This window comes from Rhea americana, unplaced genomic scaffold (genome assembly GCF_003343005.1).
Source record: "Rhea americana isolate MKP2758 unplaced genomic scaffold, rheAme1 scaffold_77, whole genome shotgun sequence".
Classification (NCBI taxonomy): domain Eukaryota; kingdom Metazoa; phylum Chordata; class Aves; order Rheiformes; family Rheidae; genus Rhea; species Rhea americana.
In genome coordinates, this window is record NW_028186945.1 from 1,717,622 (window position 1) to 1,733,673 (window position 16,052).

The following is a 16,052-nucleotide window of genomic DNA, read 5'->3' on the forward strand; positions in this document are numbered from 1 at the left end:
TCGCCCCCTGGCGGCGGCGCGGGGGGAGCCGCGGCGCGACCCAGCACGCCGGGCAGAGCTCCCCCGCCGCCGTTTCCCCTCCCTCCCCCCCGTGGGAGCCCCACTCGAGATCATTCACGCCCCAGCGTCCAGCCGCAGGGCTCCGCGCTCCCCGCGGAGACACGGCGCTGCGGGGCGCCCGGGCCGGAAACTGCGGTGCAGCACACTGCTGAAATCGCTGTCCTCGGAGGAAGAGCAAAACCGAAAAAAGGGGGGGGGGGAAATCCTCCCCCAGAGGAGGGGGGCAGGCTGAGTCTGCAAGAGAGCGAAATGAGAGAAATATCTCTGGGAACAATCTTGAATAAAGAGCGTCAGACTGACACATCCTAAGTCAATCAGTTAATACCCAGCAAATAGCCCGAACAATCGTAAACCTGGGAAGCATCCTCTGTCACGTAAAGAAAAAGGGGGGGAAAGTGCTGTGGCTGCCAGCTTTAACTTTAGCTGCCCGTGGAAGCTGAAAGCAAGCCCTAAAGCCCTACGACAGAAAGTTATGCGGCAAGGTTTCCATCATCTTGCAGCTCAGTATCTTTAATGACGTTAGAGCATCTTTCACTCTAGTTCGCACTTGTGCCATGCAAAGTCAGAAAACGCAGAAAGCCAAATAAGTAAGTGCTTAACTGCAAGATTTTGCCAGACTCTATCTTAATCAAACTGGCGATGAGGACCCCAGAGCCAGGYTTTGCGCACACAGTCACATTTCTTCATCTTTTCTGTCAGCGCTKAAAAATACGGCTGAGCTCCTAACTTCCCAAAAGCTGGGTAGATTTCCGTCAGTTCCTCTTCACGAGAAGACCTGACCACACTCGTCCGCCTCCGGGCTTGCAACCTCTGCTGTTTTAAATGGTCGAGGCACGGAGCTGGGCTGGATGAGCCCTCAGACGTGCGCGCTCCGCAGTGGGGGCCGCGCAGGGGAGATTCAAACCAGACCGCGGCAGCGACCGACACGGAAGCGTCCTCCGCGCCCTCGCTACCAGCGCCTGCTCTTTCCTCCGTTACGTCTCCTGCACCGCAGAGCCACGCCTGGCTTCTGAGCAACTGGCTGTTCAAAGCCCCCCTTTCCTTCAGTGAAATGAAAATTTGTCCTTCTGCTTGCTTCGAGCCGGTTTGATGCAACGAAGACAGCGCCCGGCTGGGTGGCAGGAAGCCGCGCCGCAGCCGCGCAAGGCGCTGGAAGCCCACGAAAGCTCTTGCAGAAACTGGTGTCAGAGGTGTTTTGCACTGACCTGGCCAAGCGAAGTCAACCCCAGGCGCTTTTTGCCAAGAACAACCAGTGGGGCCCTTTTCTCGCTTGAAATCTTTTACATCGGCTCTGCTTTTTGGRTTTTTTTTTTCCCAGTCACAACAGTCATTTCACTCTGAATTACACTGAGAGGCAAGTTAGGCAACCATGAAGGAAGGGGAGGGAGTAAGAGGTGGAAGATGTAGACGAAAAGAAAACTCTTTTGATGTGATAGCGTCTCTAATCCTACTAAGCATTTACACAGCAAAATGCTGTTTAAACTTTTAAACAGCTAAATGAGGTGCTAATGTGTTTAGATAACCTAGGTGAGGCAACTAGGGAAATCCTTAAAGAAAATCCATCGTCTCATAAAATCCAAGCTGACTTGAGAGCAAATGAAACCCTAACACCGCACAACTTAAAAAAAAAAAAATTTAAATATTAGATAATGTTATTCAGTTACGACATAGCTGCAGCAAACAAGAGGATCTTCAGTAAGTACAAAATGAAAAAGCATTAACAATCATGGAAGAAGATGCTTTCTTTCACAATTTCGTTCTACACACTTCAGAAATGGGAACGGGTGCTCTCAGATTATGGCTGTATTATCTGTTTCCCAGAGTGAAACTGAAATGTTGCAATTTGATGGCAGTGTTTTGTTCATGTGGTTGCAAACTATACTTTGGGTTGAAAAGGAGTTTTATTTTTCGACATTCAGCAGGATAAAATACAGCGCTTGTGTTAAAAAAGAAAATATATTCCATTAATGGTTTCAACACGAATGAGCTTTGCTACGGAGCTAAGGAAATTAATGTTTTCAGTTCACTGAAACTAATCCAGTATGTGCAGTTTTCTGTGGAAGAGCTTCCAAACAGGTGGAAGAGAAGATTGCCAGGAGACAACCTACCAACTACAGCCTTCTTGAATTTTCCCATTAGGTATCTCAGAAATAGAGCCAACGGAAATCAGCATCACTCCACTCTGTTCAAAAACCTTTTGAAGAACAGCTATAACTGTAAAATACAGAAAAGAGAATAGGAATTTCACGGCTGAGCCGACTCTGCCATTGAACCCTCTCCCCTCCATGTAAGCACACATATTTCGCTATGAGAGGTCCACTTCAGACGACCTGCTTCACGTATCTCACATTTCATAAACCACAAAATGTATTACAATACTCTGCAGCAGCTTTAAGCTTTGTAGTACAATAGGCCAAAAACGATACGAAGGGAGCAGGAAAGTTTAAGGGCATTGCTGTTGTTGTAGCCCTATACCTCTCAGCCAGACAAATCTGGAGCAAAATGATTCCAAGTTTGGCAATCTGTTTAGTCCTGACTTTGTGAGCAAGATGAGCCAGCCAGAAACCCGAGTGGCTTCCAAAACCAGCAGCAGAATCATTCCCTGTGCGCTGTTTCTAGCTGTGGCCAGTTCCTGAAGCTCTAGAGGACATTCAATTTATGTATCAAGGAGGGAGAAAATCCCTCTTCAAACCTGCATTTAGTGTCCTTGGAATTAATACAATACAAATTCAGAATACATACAGCACAATAAACAAGCCTAAATTTCCAACTTTTGAATCACCACAGAGTGCTATCTCATTATCCTTTCCCTAAATTTATCAATTTCTATCTTAAGACATTTAAGGTTTATTTGTCAATTTTCAGGGGGCTGTATAAAAACTTATAAAAACTTTTCTCCTGATCAGAAATATTTCAAAATCTATTATAACTCCCTAGCTGATTGTGTACCACAGCTCTTTCCACATCCTTGGCCTTTACTTTGAATCACAGCTGGCACTAAGCAGAAGCAAAAGTGAGCTCACTCCAGCTAAACTACTCAGCTCTTTCTGTACCACCTTCTCCAGAGCTCACCTTCTCATTCAGCTCAGAGCTGATTAGCTCTTGCCCACAGGGCCATATACTGGAGGTCAGGCCTGGCGAGATTTGCTAGCTCTGTGCTGTGCTGCTTCCTGGCTTCAGCACGTCTTGGGAGCAGCACAGCCAGGTTCCCATGCTGCTGACTCAGTCCGGCCTCTGATGGCTCTGCACTGAGTCCAGTGGGGTTTCTGCTCCCTCTTCATTGCTCTCTTTATTTTGTAAGAACCCACTATATAATGTGGGCCCCATAACCCAGAGGAATAACCTGAATGATGGAGGAATAACCACCATCTCAGAATATTAACAAGTCAGTCCATTACATTCCCATATTATTAACCACATTTTCCATTGCCTCAGCTATTCCAGTTGCCCCTATCATCCCAGACAATGATGAGTTGACTGCAATTTCCACTGTCCTATTCTCATCCCATTCATTTACCTTATCACTACTTTCATGTTCATCATTTTTATTAAAACCAGACACAAAGTAGACATGTAAGTATTTATATGCCTTTCTCTGCCAAGCGCTTACAATAGTACTTAAAATTATAGCATAACTCAGCATAACCCACCCCACAGTCTCAGAAGTRACACAACAGGAGGTGATCTTTTTTCCCCCCAAATGAATACATGTTATGTATATCAAAATGGCATCACTGAAGTGAAGCTGTTACTCGTGATGCCCTGCTACCCTTATGACAGGTCAGTCTTTATGAAAGTCTAGAGATTTAAGGTGAGTTTTAGATGAGTTTCACTTCAATATTATTCTTCTATGGGGGGGGAGAGATTTTCAAGCATGTGTGTTCAAATGTAAGTTTTCACAAGCTTATATAAACTTATGAGAATTTTGAGATTCTGGAATAAACTTCACTTTAAGTTGTATCTTCTGCTTGTCCCTTCTGTACCAATGCAGCTGTGATAAGGGAAGATCTGCAATATTATCTGTTAACCATTTGCGTATTTTCTTGATACTTAAGCTGCTGAGCACGGACTCGATTCCTGAGAAACTCTGTGAAATCTACTTAGTCAACTCTAATCATGCTGCGGAGAACAAAGCAATGTTCCTGCTGCACACAGGTTTTTATCAGCACATCTCCTGTGCCAGAGACAAGAGAGAGCAATAGACAGAGCCGGTGCACTAGGAGCTGGTCTTTGTAAGGGAATATTTTGTAGCTGGTTAAGAATCACCTGTGTGGTGCAATGCAGTCCTGAGAATCCAGAATCTGGCTAAATGCTTTTTAAAAAGCTGTAGCCTGATATTTGTAATTGAATTAAAAATATCACCCAAAAAGTATTTTTTCCTCACTAAAGTTTGTAAAATAAATCATTCTAATAACATCCGCTATACAGTTCTAAAATTGCTGACCAGCACTGAGCAGCTTCTTAGTTAAATCAGGCTTTTCCTAGTACTAATTAAGATTATTCCATCTATTTATTTAACATTCACAAAACTGGCTAAAAGCATTTGCTGACAATACATACTAGATTCCAGTAATATTCTGGGTCTTAAGCATTTCTTTCAGACATTAAACAATATTTGAATGATTGTTCAAACAAGTACAGTTGATTCAGTACAATCTTTGCAACCTTTTTTTAAGGTTTCTACTTTATTTTTTCACTTACTAGTTTCTTTATTTGATGTTTTTAATGGATACATTCAAGCTTTTTTATTTGTTCCTCCCCTCCCCACTCTGGAAATACTATAAAATGACTTTTAAATGAAAAGGAACTTTATTCAATGAGCAGCCTAAGGGGAATTATGCTCAGAAGATTTTTATTGCAAGCCATTTTTGCAGCTTACATATATACATTTTAGCACTTCAAAAAAGACAAAATAAGAGAGAAATTATTTTGGAATAAGAAGTTAAGAAAAACATCTTCTCATTTCCCTAGCTAAACTTTTACAGGTGTCAACACTAGATATTTGACCAAATTAAACCAGTTTATCATTATTTTCCAAAATAAAGTTAAGATACTTGAATCTTTCACCTCAGTTCTAAGATTCATAGAAACTGAGGACTTCCTCTATTGTTATGTCAGAGCTTTCCTACTACACTAGAGATCAAAAATAAATTATGTTGGATCATTGTCTCCCTAATTAATAAAGATGTCAGTTCCAGTTCAAACATCGTTTATGAAGGATAAAAACTCTACTGTTTGATGCATAATTCAATACTGGAGTTCAACAGTATTGATTAGAGTTCATTTTATTATGAATTACTTTTGATCTATTTATATTAAAATAAATATAACATAATTATTTAAAAAATGCTGTACGGAAAAAGTAGAGTTGATGTGTAGAAATTAAATTTTAGGAAGATCTGATCTTTGCAGACTAACTTTATCCCATTAACCAAGAAATGACTTATTTTACCTATACAGAGACAAGTCATGCCTGATCACAGAGCCTTATTGACTCTTGACTTTAAAGAGTGACCTTGAAGAAGACCATRAGGATATTGTGTTTCCTGAACTATTAACCTCCTTTACCTACGGCACGAGCTGGCACAGTGCTGAACCACCAAGCCTTCTCAGGAACCCTGGATCCTGTTCATGGAGGAAGGTTTTTGTCTTTGTTGGAAGTAAATGTGCTCCTGAGGAATTAACTGACTGAAAARCTTTCATTTTTCATAATGAATTTGTTGCCTAGTAGAGGCAACTACTAGTGCTTAGGCAGGTGGGAGGCTTTTGCCAGAGACACAGTGGAAGGCAGGACTGCCCCTCCAGTAGCTGCCCATACTGGCAGTTTACAATAATTGTGGAACATAAGGGCAGACTCAAGCACCCTGCTAATCTGGGATTCCTACATAACAAAGGGAGTTCAAAGATCCTCAAAAAATGATTCATAAAAGCTGGCACATTGAGCATGCAGCCTCCTAACCCTTTTCATGATTGCAAACTTCAGGGCAAGGATGGTTGCTTAACCTGTTTTCAGCATAGTTCAGGTATCTACTTCTACCAGCACAGCTAGAAACCTCAAACTATTTTCTAGCAGTTAAAAGAATCCTGRGTTCTTGGGAATAAGATGATGGGAGGACCACTACCATCTCCTCTTGCTTGTGTTTTGAATGAGATTAGCTGGACTGGGCCCCAGAGGCCAGAAAGCATCTACTCTGTGACTCCAGCTGCAGCTTAGATGTGAGCTTGATGTTGCCAGAAAATAATCAATTCTATGTATTCACAGCAGCAAACAATGTGGGTTCCTCTTGAGTTGACCAGGGAAGTCCTGGGCATCTCCAGGATATGGATGAGCAGCAGGTCATACCAACTGAGGGCCACTGCCACTCATCTGAACGGACAGCTGGCTGATGGACTTTCAGTCCATATAGTAGCTGATTCTTAAAGGAGGCAAAGGAAACCATACAATGAGGGCAAATACATATTCTAGTTTACCATGGTGCTGCAAAACACACAGAGAGTAACACACTATAACACCTAACAGGTGACTTTACTATCAAGATAAATCAAATAGACTCTATGTCTACTATAAAGAAGCAAAGCTGCAGTTAAGTGAGATTTGATCACATCTTAATCACCACCGTAACAGAGTATGGTTTCTGGTGTTGTTTCATGATGGTGCTGTTCCTTGATTACATTAGTCAGGGCCTTCTTTTCCAACTCTTTTTTTTCCCCTCTCTGTTCTCCTATTCTATTAATCATTCTTTATTAGCTCCTAGATGCTAGGTAAAACTTCTGTACCATCAGGGGCTTTATCCCATCTGCCACACAGTCAACAGTCACTTTCCAGCTGCTATGGGCATCCAAATTCCCTCACTGCAATTTATGTTATCACTAAATCAGATTCAAAATAAGTAAAGCTTCTTCTGGCAAAAGATCATCTAGTTATTAGTTCCTCCCATTTAATCTTGTCTGACCCAATCGGGACACATTTTGGGTCCCTCAGTGCTATCTGAATGCCAGTGCCTGGCATGCTGCAATGCATGGTATTCTGTCAAAACGTTTAGGAATCTCCATGTACAAACAGAGTTCTTGTGTATCCAAATTTTGTCCATAGGCAAGTAAGTTGCACTAATGAACTTAGTTGTAAAGCTAGCCCTTATGACTTTTATTAGATGCTGTCTCCAATTATCTTATACCCAAGAACTCATCATTAGAGCACTAGTATCTTTACTACTATAAAACAAAATCTGAGAACAAGGTGTTAATGAAGTTCTGACAAACCAGTCCCTTCATCTCTATTCTAGTAATTTTACCTCTGTAACTGTTCATACAAGAGTCTCGATGTGTTTTATGTATCCTGTACAACATATATCCATCAAGATTTTCAGAGTTTTTTTCCTAACACACATTTTATGTTAGTCATGATAGGCTAGATAAGCCTTCTTTTACCTGTACTCTGCTGCAATATATAATTGTATTACTGCTAAGCATAGAACTATGTCTCTGAGAGAAGTAATTCATTTCTTCCTTTCCACTTGTCCGGAGAGGAGAGTTCTTACTTGTTTCTGTCCATCTCCTCAAGAGAAAAAGAAGCATGGCAAAAAACTCTTTCCTCCTCCCTGTCTGATCCTAGCAGCAAGGCCCCTGTGGGGCATTCTTCCCTCTCATACCCACCTCTCTAACCACGTGAAACAAGACACATTGTAGTTTACTAAGAAAACTATAAAAGTTATTCTTAGATCTTTCTAAAGAGAGTTCTATGAAAATTAACACTACAGTCACACATACATACCACATGTATCTGTTCACTTTGAATCCGTTCTCTTCTGTAGAAGATATATCAATATTGTGATATCGCCCTTGAATTCAATTGCTTTGTGTCTATTTTCCATTTCTGTTTCCATGGGACTTTGGTAAGTAATTATGCTAGCTAAAGCTTTTGAAAGGAAAAAGAGAGTAAATTGTTTTCTACACAAATGCACAAATTTGTTTTTGTTTATCTTCATGTCAGAGTAACATTGCCATCGTGGGGATAAATTAACTTGTATTTGATTATTACAAGACAATGGGAAAGACTAGAACTAAGGAAGAAGGTATTTATGACTCTGTGTTGGCAATAATATGATTCAAGTTAATAATCTGTTTGGCTCTGAACTACATAACAGAAGATCACAGGAAAAAAAATGTCCATTAGATTCCTCACACAGTTCAAATTGCAGATATTCATTTAGGTGTTCATATTTTAAACATTTTCCTCTGTGGGGACTTTCATCTGCTCACTCACTGATAGGTGAGTATGTAAGGTGAGAAAAACAGGGAGAAAACTCTGTTCTTTAYCTCTGTCACCAGAAAATCAGCCTTTTAATTCCTACAGGGTCAGGGCACTGTGTCTGGCTCTTCCAGACACTAAAGTGTGATTTTTCTTTTATTCTACAAAAAGTCATATAAATTGGACTGAAATTACTGAAATCCAAGGGCTTTGTCAGGATAACTCAGGAGGAGATTTGGTCTCATCACTTTTATTCTGAAGCCCATGTAGGTTAAGTGCAACCTGCAGCTAGAAGAAGCTCCACTCATTGAGATAAGTGATCTGTCTCTACCCATAAGTGGCCAGAAATAGGAAGTTCAGAGGAAGATGTAACCCCACTGTACAATTATGCACAATATACCTATTGGGGAAATTACTGAAAGATTTCCTAATCCCACACAGTTCATAATTAATGGATGTCTGAAAACAAGTGAGCCTCTATTCATTTCTCTTTATTTACATTTTTACCCTAATGTAATTAAGGTCATAAAAATGTCAGGTTCAAAAAGAAAACATATTTTGCTYTTGGCCTTTATTCCATATTTGGCAATGAGTTGAATAGTTCAATTATGTGTTGGGTAAAGGACTATAAATGAGTTTTCACATTTTTATTAGCTAACTTGCTATATTAGCTAACTTTCTATTTGTGTATTAAGAAAAGCCTGAAATACCATCTCTATCCATTTTCTTAACTAACCCTGTGATGCCTCTTTCTAGCAAGGTTCTGTCTGAACAGAATTACTCCAGTCTTTTCTCATCATATGGAAGCTTCCCTAGCCCTCTGAGCTCTTCTTCGCATAACCTGACTGCCATGTTTTTGTCATTTCTCTTGGAAGTGTTTCCAAGGAGAACTAACTTTGTGAAGAGGGCCTGTAAAGTTACCTCTTTTTCCTGACAGAATTCATTTAAGTAAATAMGATTTTTTCACTTGGGTAACTAATTTACTTATTGCTTTTGGTCCCATGGTTCAGAAGAGCATTATCAGTAACTAGTACTATACGTTGTGCTTCTCTCCCCTTGCTCTAGCTTACTCAATACATACATAGTTTGGAGCAAGTTCCTGTATAATAATTCGGTCTCTCTTCTTTTTGATATTAACATAGAGAAATGGCTTCCACTTTTTTTTACAAGTAATTGCATTGACCTTATTATTAATTGTGAGCATAGTATCAAATTAATAATCAGTGTTCAAATGAAAGAGTCTAAACAAGATTAAGAACATCGGAAAATTGTTAGAATTAACATCACTATTAAGAGATGARGGATTGGTTTTCCAGCTGCTGTAAATCAGGTAGTCTACTCAAAATGTAATTAGCCACAAWTTTTAACAAAACCTGAGAACATCACAGTATGATTCAAAAAAGCTGTGATATCTAAAATAGAATATCCTCTGTCACACTATCATAGTCAAAAATGTAACACTGGTTTCCAATGCTCTTGGTTACTCTTTATAGGACATAGATTTTGACCCTTGTAAAGGTAGCTGAATGTAGGAAAGAAAGAGGGGCTGAAAAATCTGCTGTGAAAAGGAAACCATCTGGGTATCTCAAGCATGAGATTGTTTCTTGGTTTCTCTATATCACAATTGCGGTTGCAACTTTTTTTTTAATAGAGCATGTCCCATCTTTCTTAATGAGATGCAGATGAGATCGATATCATCAGACACAATAAACTGGATATAGATGTGTGATCCCTCTAAAGCRTAGGCAATATAGAAGTGCATACATCTACATTCATGAAGAGAACTGCCAGCTGCTCTGTGGGACAAGACTGAACTATCTGCTGCACTGCATGTGGGTCTATAATAGCTCTGATCTATACACCARCTCAGTTTGCCTGCTGTATTGGTGGTCATTGCAATATTTTAATAGAAGTTTTGGTATGTATATGTCACTTTAATGCATTTTTTCCCATCTTTCATTTGTTACCTGTTATGGTTCACCGAAGTTTGGTCTTTAGTTTCTTCCTTCTCAGGAAGGAGGCTCTCAGTTCCCCTCATACCTGAGCTGGGTGTCCCAGTTCTCCATAAGATAATATCCACAAAATGGACACAGTTCTGCATTCATAAGGGCTACAGAATTACCAAATATATATGGACCACTTCACAATAACATTTTTCTTTAGAACTACATGACAATACAGACTATGGCAAGTACATGTCAATGGCCCTTGGAATCAGAGTCTTTGTTCAAATGACAACTAATTTCCTTCTGAYATCACTTGAAATAATTTCAGATAGAGGGAGTTGAGAGTGCAGGTTCTGCAAAGTATTTTTAGTAGATGTGTAATGCTCATCAAATATTTGAGTTTTTACCAACTTTTTTTTCTTATTTACAAACAAACTTTTTTGTTTTACAAACAAGAGCTTGTACAGATATGTCCCACTAACATACACAGGCAAGCCAAGCACCCCACAATTACTCAAAATTCAAGAGAAAACAATGGATGCAAGTCTGACCATGTTAAAAGCAATTGAAGATTTTCCACATTGTCTCTCTGTTGAAACAAATATCAAAATCCAAATTTCAGAAATACTTAAAAATAGAAATTAATGACTAATATTTACAGAAAATAACACATTTGACTTAATCCATAAGAAAATGAAACCTACAACTGTAAAAGCCAGTAGTCACCTTAATTCAGGTAATAATGCTTCTGTTAACATATTGCTGTTACTAGCTCATTTTCTGTTTCCCAAATGAGAGAAGGATAGGAAGGAAAAGTATAGAATCAATATTTTTCTATTTCTCTCTTGATTAAAACTATTTTATTTTCTGTAAATAAATAAATATCCATTAGTCCATAGGGAGAATGATTCAGTGGCTTCAAGCATAAAACATTCATATGTAAAGCCAGAAAGTGGTTTCAACTCCCTGTTGTAATGACTAGTTAATTGTTTATACAAACTGTTTATACAAAGCTCCAGCAAACTGCTTTCCACCAAGAGATGAAAGTGCCTTATTTCAACATAACCAATAGCCTTATGGCTAGGATGCTTACTGGACATGGAGAAGACCTAAGTTCAAGACGCTCTTGTAAATCTCACAGACTCAAAGTCACGTGTTCAAGATACCAGGGATGTATCCTAATCATCTATCTATCAATTATTATAAGATATTTCTCAGTGTCAGGCCTTTTTTGAGGAAAAGTCATTTCGTTTAGTGTTACTGACCCTCCTGAATTTTAAGTGCTTACTTACCTCTTTCCTGAACAAAATTATTCTTGGTGACAACATTTTTTCTGCAATGTGCCATTCTTCAGTCTTGGTAGAGTTTACTGAAGACAGCAGCTAGATTGTCCTGGAAATCCAATTCCTTAAAATACTAGCTCCAACAAGTTCTAGCCTAACAGTAAAACAAGTAGAGAGGTAATGTTTTTCAAACTGAAAAATCAGCAGTTATCACAAATAATTACTACTCATGGTAGCTTCTAGAAAGCCACAGATCTCCCACATCCTCACACCAATTATCTGACTAGCCAACAACCTGAAATCTTTCAAGCCCAATCTGTTAAACTGACTGGATTGAGATTGGATGTTTCTTTTTATTCCCTGGGTTAACCAAGGAATCGGGTTGTTGCATCAGGAAAGTGTTTTCCTAAAAGCTGGAATAATACAGGCTAGACAGATATATCCTTCTCTGCAGCCTCAGATCCAGTTGCATATTTGGCAAATAGTCTGTGTGATTTCTTGCAGTAACAATTTGGTTGCTAGGGCCAAAGGCCAGCACTTGTCTCCACATTTAAGATGGGCAAACTGTGAGTTTTGTGAAAGACAGCAGAAGCTTCAGACACTTGCAGAACTGGATTTTCTTCTTTCCCACAGGATCTTTAATTGGACCAAAATTCCCTGACTGCAGGTATATGGTTGTGGCTCTGCATCAGTGCACTAATGCTAATTGTATCTGGATACGTATTTTTCAAGAAATCAAGCAGCAGCCCACAGCTTGTCTTTTAAATCCTCTGTTCTTCAACATCAATCTCTTGCTATAGCTTTTTCCATATTGTTGGAGCCCGTCCCAAAAATGAATTTGTAGGAGGACAGTCTCTGTCAAGTGTCTAGAGACTTTCATCCACAAGTAGCATAACAGTGATTGGGCATTTGCTTCTCTTCTGCACACCAGATTTACTCCATTATAATTCAATCCACTTTCTCCTAAATTACAACAAGGTGATGAAAACCAATCCCACAGAATGCTGCAGAGATCTGAGATATTTCTGTATGTGATTCAGCAACTGCAAATCTGCAGCTAAAATAGTGTTTCCATTTGCATTAAGCTCTCTCTTTTCAATTACAAATGGCAGGCCAATGATCTCATACTGGAATAAATCAGAAATAATTCCAGTAGTGCTGCATTGGTTTAAATTGAAATGAATGAGAGTAAAATCAGGTATATGATAGTCTGCACAGTACTCTCTGCCAGCAATGGTTGGATCCTGTATCCTAGAGTACTGTTCTACCATTGTTCCTTTTCTTCTCAAGCAAAGAACATCCTAAGGCGACCTACTAGCCACCAAACAACCGTTTTCTGCATTGCTGGTTTAACTGTCAGGAAGACCATAAAACCACAGTTTTGAGCTATTTTATCTGCAGAGACATCATATGCTGAATATCATATGCCAAGATATAATTGCATATGAAAATATAGATGCCACTGTTTGAAAACTTGACATGAACTATCTGGAAAACAAGTGGAGAAAAAAAAAACAAAAAGGAACTTAGAAGCATGAAAAGAAAAGAAAGCTCATAGCTAATAATATGAAAGTTGTGAATAAAATCCTACTTCCACCAAAATTTAAAGCTCCCATCTACTTTCACTAGGTATGCAAAATCCTGTACCAACTACAAATGCAAGCAGCTTTTCTAGTCAAAGTCAGGCAAGATTTCAAACATGAACACTGTAAGTTAGATTTAGGCTTACTTTTATAAAGATAAAATATATTTTATTTATTGGAAAGAAATTGTGCTGGTACAATGCATTAGGTAACAACCTGGAAGAAAAAGCTCTATCTTCTGAAATTAAATGAAAATGTACTTAAATGTATTATAGCTGGCAATCAGAAACTGCCAGTCTGACTCATTTTAAATATAACACAGCTGCAAGAAAGTGACCCAAATCTCAAGAATTCCATTCAGAAATCAGCTAATAGCTATAAAAAAGAGGAAGGAGGCAGGAAAAGCTATACCAGTGCTCATCAAAAAGGGATATCATGTAGATTAGAGGGGACTGATAAATATTCTGCTGTTGGCTTCCTTTTGTGAAGAGTTTAAAACCCAAATGTAAGGTGGTAAAGCACACCTTTATCTTTCAATGATTCCAGGGATCTCAGTGGAACTATTTGTATGCTTAGAGACAACTCCTGATACAGCAAAATACTTGAAAAAATGCTAAAACTAGCAGACATTTACATTCTTCAGCACTTTTGAATGAAATCATATAGCTGCATGTTTGCTTTAGGACACAGGTCAGTGCTCCTTACTCATTTTAGTGGTGTTTCTGCCTCAGGGAAGCAGATAAATCTGTCAAATCTCTAAATCAGATCAACATATTTGAGAGTGGCATGGATGCAAGAGGGAATTACAAGAGCACGCAGTCTTAAACTAGGGATAAGAGAATGCTCTTTAAATATGTGTGCAAGCAGTAGCCAGAATGAACGAGCATGTGATGGTACTCCAGACAGGCATCTCTAAATTTTTCTCTCAGCTACCTTTGATGAGGAACCAGTTAATGGAGAAAATACAAGAAGCCTTAGAATGTGTAATATATAATCCTCAGCACTTCCAGGATGAAACCGCTCAGTTTTGAGCCCTGGAAATAGCATTTTTATAAGCTTCCTATAGAGCTTGCTGGCTCTCCAGTTCAGGTTAGCAACCCTAAGATTAAACCAGATCCCAAGTGCTCCCTGGGCTGGAATGAGGTATAAAAAGTTGCCAGAAATACTGCAACTACCCTTTTGTACCTGAAAACACTGAAATGGGGTCAAAATTGATGTGGCTAATTTCACACACTTCTTAAATTTTAACAAAAGTCATCTAAGCAATGTTATACATGTGAAATTCATTGCAATAGCCTTTATCCAAACATCAAACTAGTCCAAAACAGTGTATTCATATTCTCCAAGGTGCTTTTGTTTGTTTGGGGGATTTTCTTATGCTGATGAAGTAACAAATACATTTGGAAGCAATACATATAGGCCCAGACAGACRAAGCTTAATAAATATTTTTAAATGAAACAAAACTGAGTATGGGTCTCAAGAAGTCAGTTGTGCAAAGGCTATATAAAAAGAAAAAGAACTGTTTTCACAATGTAAAAGAAATGACTCATCATCACTTCAATCAAACAAGCCCATGTCCTGGCTGACTGGAGGTGCTAACAGTCATCGTTCAGCTGGAAGCTGCCAGAAAATCCTCACATATGCTCAGGATGAAAATGCTGAAAAAAATGATGGCACAAATATAATTTATGCTATGAATCTGTTATGCAAAGAAGTCTTTGTAGTGTAAGATAAAGGAGTTGAGGAGGGCTTTGTCATTAAATTACAGGTAGCTCAACTTTTAAAACCCTGATCAAGGTTTGATGTTACATACTTTTCTATCACTAGAGTTGAAAGAAGTACAACAAAAACTACTGGCTGGAATGGATATAATCCATCAGCAAATAATGTTGTATTTCCATCCTTTAAAAGGGAACAGATGGAACAACTAGGTTTATAGTGGTCATATGATACATACGCAAGTACTGGCATTTGTGAGCAAAAGGCAGACAACCTGGGGCCATTTATCAGCCCTTCCTCCAGCAACTCTTTCTGACCTCAAGTAACAGGTTTCTCATTCCTGCAGGCATAGAGACGTCAAAGGCTGTAGAGTYTGGCTATGTGGAGGGCCCAAGGGACAGGAAGCTCACATGTAGCTATGCTCTCTCTGAGGAATGTCTTCCCTCAGCAAGCCACCTGGGTTTTGGTATATAGCCAGAAAATGGACTGAAATATGTCTATGTAAAATATGATCAATTTTTAGTTACCCACTATTTATCACTCTGACCTATGGGGTCCTACTTGTTATAGGATAAAACACGTATTTTTGTAGACGTTACATATTTATAGGCTGGGAACTTCACAGACATTAGCAGGAACAATATTAAGCTTACACTGAGCAGATCTGAAAATGCTTCCCTAATGGAAAGAAACTAGTAATAGAACAAGTAGAATTTTTAATTTATTAAATGACTGTTTCAGTTATTATATTGTATTAATAATTTAAGCAGTTTGGGAAGCATCCTTCACTGACAGCAGCCAGTTCTGCAACTATATACAATAAAGGCCAAGGCAGGAAACTCGCACTGTCTGTTTTAGTAAATTAAATGTGCATGAAAATGCCCTTGGGCACTGAAGTGAATTGGTGTGGAAAGGCCCACAACTATACTAACAAACACTCCTGGCATCCAGAAGAAGGTGGTTGCATGCAGCATGCCTTTTAGTCCCAGAGCAGGCCCAGGAATTGAGTGGAAGTAACAACGGACCTGAGCTGAAGGCCCACCAGGGCACACTCTCCCCACACAAGGGGCTGTATTTCAGCCCACTGGCACACGTGGGCTATTGCTTAGCGYATTTGGGAAACCGCAAACTCTAACTGTAGCCTCAGATTCCAGTTGTATTGCTATATGTACATTTTGATGTGCGACTTCAAACACACAGACACATAGACAG